Below are 4177 nucleotides of genomic sequence, written 5' to 3'. Positions count from 1 at the left end.
TATCATCAAGGTCTTTCTTCTTCAAGTTGTCATAAGTGCTGCAAACAAACAAAGAATAGCTTTCAAACATTAGAGTGGCTTTTTCCTCAGTCTTTTTAGATTCTCATGTTTCACACTAAGAAAGACAGGAACTTTGCATATTCCCTAAAAACATTCTTCTCTCCAACATGACTCAAGGTTTTAAGATAAACTCCCAACTAAAATTTGCTAAAAAGTAACCAGGAGAGAAGTTTCCTTCTGTTTTCTCTTTTGCTTTAATTGAAAAGAAGATAAATTATAGACGAGTACTCCCGAGGGCGTATTACTTTAGTCAAGGATTTCTCTTTGCGTTGTGGAGATTCACCTCCCTTTGGGGCCTTTTGCGAAGAGCGCCAGAAATGGAGTTGCTTCATCAAAAGCTGTCTTGGCACGCAGAGGTTAATGAATCAATTTCTTTAAAAATTTAGTTTTTGTACATTTAAAAAACCATAAACAATCTAGTTGGATATTGCTATGGGCTGAATTGTGTTCCCCAGAATAATGTTTTAAGTCCTAAGCCCTGGAACCCCAGAATGTGAGCGTATTTGGAAATAGGGTTGTTGCAGGTATAGTTATTTAAAATGAAGTCACATTGGAGTAGAGTGGTCCCCTACTCCAATATGACTGGTGTCCTTATAAGAAGATGGCCATGTGAAGACAACTGCACACAGTGAGAACACCTTGTGACAATGAAGGGAGAGATTGAGGTTATGCAGCTGCAGAACAAGGACCACCAAAGATTGCTGGCAAACCACCAGAAGCTGGGGAGAGGCAAGGAATCTCCTTCAGTTTTCAGGGGGAGCATGGACCTTAATTTTAGACTTCTGATCTCCAGAACTGTGACACAACAAGTTTTTGTTGTTCTAAGGCACCCAGTTTGTGGTACATTGTTATGGCAGTCCTAGCAAACTAATATACAATTATATTTTTATATAATCGCTTTTTTACAATGATGTAAAGGAAAGGATACCATAAATAAGACCCCTACCTATATCAGTGTCAAGAGACCTTGAGCTCTTTGCCACATGTATGGTGAGAATGAAGACTATCCTCAACAATTATGGTTGATATTCCAGAAAATGTTGACATCATTGTGGGGGGATGCACAGTTATTGTGAAGGGTCCCAGAGGAACCCTGCAGAGGGACTTTAATCACATCAATATAGAACTCGGTCTCCTTGGAAATAAAAAGAAGAGGCTCTAGGTTGACAAATGGTGGGTGTCTTAGTCAGTTTGGGCTGATAGAATACCACAGACGGGGTGGCTTATAGGCAGCAGAAATTTATTTCTCACAGTTCTCGAGGCTGGGAAATCCAAGATCAAGGTCCTGGCAGATTCAGTGTCTGGTGAGGACCTGCTTCCTGGTTCATAGATGGCTGTCTTCTTGCTGTGTCCTTACATGGTGGGAGGGGCATGGGAGCTCTCTGGGGTCTCTTCTATAAGGTCACTAATCCAATTCATGAGGACTCCACCTTCATGACCTACTTACCTCCTAAAGACCCCACCTCCAAATACCATCACACTGGGGATTAGGTTTCAACATATGAATTTGGGAGGGACACAAACATTCAGTCTATAGCAATGGGGAAATAGAAAGGAAGTGGCTACAGTTCAGACTATCTGTATTCATGTACAGAACATGATCGAGGGTGAGATCTTGGGCTTCCATTGCAAGGTGAGGTTTATGTGTTCTCCCTTGCCCATCAATGTTATGCAGGAGAATGGGTCTCTTGTTGAAACCCGGAATTTCTTGGGTGAAAAATACATTCGGGGGGTTCGAATGAGGCCAAGCGTTGCTTGTTCAGTATTTCAAGCCCAGAAAGATGAGTTAAATCTTGAAGGAAATGATATTGAATTTGTATCAAATTTAGCTGCTTTGATTCAGCTGCTTTGATTCAGCCACAACAGTTAAAAGCAAGGATATCAGAAAAATTGGGGATGGTATATGTCTCTGAAAAAGGAACAGTTCTGCAGGCTGATGAATAAGATCTAAGAGGAAACAACAAGATGCCAGATGATTGCTAAGATCTATTTGTGATATTTTAAAGATGCAATAAAAAGTCTTCTATTGATTTGGGACTTTTTCTAAAAAAAAAAAAAGAGAGAGAGAGAGATCCCGATAGGTCACTTCAGCAATATTACGATCCATGATCCTTAATAAAAAACCCCTGACAATTCCATGTTATAATGTAGAAGACTATAATTATAACAGCGCTCAAAATACCCAAGGGCATGATGGGATGCATGCGGTGTACTGCACAACTGCTGTTCCTTGCTCCGGACCCAGCTCATTCTTGAACCCAGAGGTTCTCAAACTCTGTGTGAGAACCCTCTTGGTGAGATCTCTCCATTTCCTCCCTCTCTTCCCTTTCCCCCTACTTCCTTCTTGCTCCATTAAAAAAAAATTCTATAAAACCACCAAACAGAATTTATGAACACACTGGTGCTCTTTAGATGGGGCGCCAATAATATAACTAATCTATTCTCAATGTGATAATTCTATTAACTTTACCAAACCATGAAATACTCCAAACACACAAAAATCTGGAGCGCCAGCCACTTGGAAGACATTCCCAACTTCCAGCCATCCCTGGGGGGCGCCTTGAGAACTGCTGTGCTCATCACCTAGTACAGTGGTTCTTAACCCTGGCTGCCACGTTAAACCACCTGGGAAGCTTTTAAAGCCTTCTCACTCCAGACCAATTAAATCAGAAACTCTAGGGATAGAGCCTAGGCCCTGGTAAATCGAAAGATCCTCAGGTGGTTCTGACATGCAGCCGGGGTTGAGAACCAGTGGCTTAATGTCGTGTTGTTACTGTTGGACTCCAAACGCTCTGATAACAAGAGGCAGAGGTGAGCACCCATCTCTTCCCCTCACAGCCCTCTGCTTTTTGTCTGATTGGACTTGTATAAAACCTAAGTGGAACTAAGACTAAGCCTGGTAATTGTCATGGCAATGCCCTAGATTTTCCTATCAAATCCAATCTTATTTAGAATGGGAGATGCAGAAGTGACTCCAGTAAAGTTAAAATATTTCTGCCCCTATTTAGAATATTCAGCATTAAATTCAATAGAGTTTTTCCATCAAATTTCAAACACTGAAACTTTTGAAAACAGCGGATCTCACCCAAATCAAAAAAATTTATCATTAATTGTAAAGTGCGCTTGATCACAGGGAATTATCTAGGCAATCAGCATCATGTATAGCTTTTAATGCCTCCTGTCTGCTGAATGTGAGTTCTGCATATTGATCACAAATTTGCAAATTTCTCTGCTTATGCCTCATCACTCCATTCTTTGATTGAATGTAAAATAAACGGGATTTGAAAATCATAGAGCTGGGAGGGAACTGTAGAAACCATTTTATCTGGTCCTCTGACTTTACAACTGGATGCCTAATTCACTATGAGAGTCAGGCTACCAAGGTCTTTTGTTAAAAGCATGAATGCTTGAGCATGGACAACTGCAACATCCTTCTGAGTGGCTCCCTCCCTCCTTCCTGCTCCCCTTTTTCTCCACATTGCTGTCAGAGTGATCATTCTAAACAAATCCAATCAAGTCACTCCCGTCCTCACTTAACCTTCAATGACTCCACATTTGCCTCAGGTCCAAATTCAAACTCCTTAGCCTCACCCACATTCAGCTGTGAACTGACCTGACTCTCTCTCCCTCTGCAGATTCATCTCCTAGAGCTCCTGTGTCTCAGTCTAAATGACAGTCATACAGAGTTCTAAATGGTCTAAATGTAGTTCTCCAAATGTGCCCTGTATACCACCATACATTTGCACATGCTGTTCTTTCCCTCAAGATGCTCTCTCTCCCCCTGTGTAAGGAGACCCTTCCTCTATTCTTTCATTTGTATAGTTCATATCAGGTTGTAATGAGCAGGGTAAACATTACAAATTGCAGTGCAAGGTGTGGAAAGTGGGAGGGGACTTATTGAGATAAAGGGAGAAGATTGGATGGATGGTATTTACATCCTGAAATAAAAGGTCTTCTTAACTGTTTTCATATAAAGAGCTTCAAAGTTACATATAAGACTAAGATCAAATGGGTTGAGAATGAAACTCTCTGGGCAGGTGGTGGTAGTGGTGGTATTTCAATGGCCATAATGGGAGAGAGAATAGCCTATCTATCTATCTATCTATCTATCTATCTA

At 41.1% G+C, this 4177-nt stretch overlaps 1 pseudogene; it reads left to right on the top strand.

Moving 5' to 3' along the window:
- The first annotated feature begins 1056 nt into the window (after positions 1–1056).
- LOC124242976 (60S ribosomal protein L9-like) lies at positions 1057–2004 on the top strand (annotated as a pseudogene).
- Positions 2005–4177: the final 2173 nt, after the last annotated feature.

The sequence above is a fragment of the Equus quagga genome, chromosome 7 (genome assembly GCF_021613505.1).
Source record: "Equus quagga isolate Etosha38 chromosome 7, UCLA_HA_Equagga_1.0, whole genome shotgun sequence".
Classification (NCBI taxonomy): domain Eukaryota; kingdom Metazoa; phylum Chordata; class Mammalia; order Perissodactyla; family Equidae; genus Equus; species Equus quagga.
The sequence above is the reverse complement of the archived record's forward strand: the minus strand, read 5'-3'. Positions and strand labels throughout refer to the sequence as shown.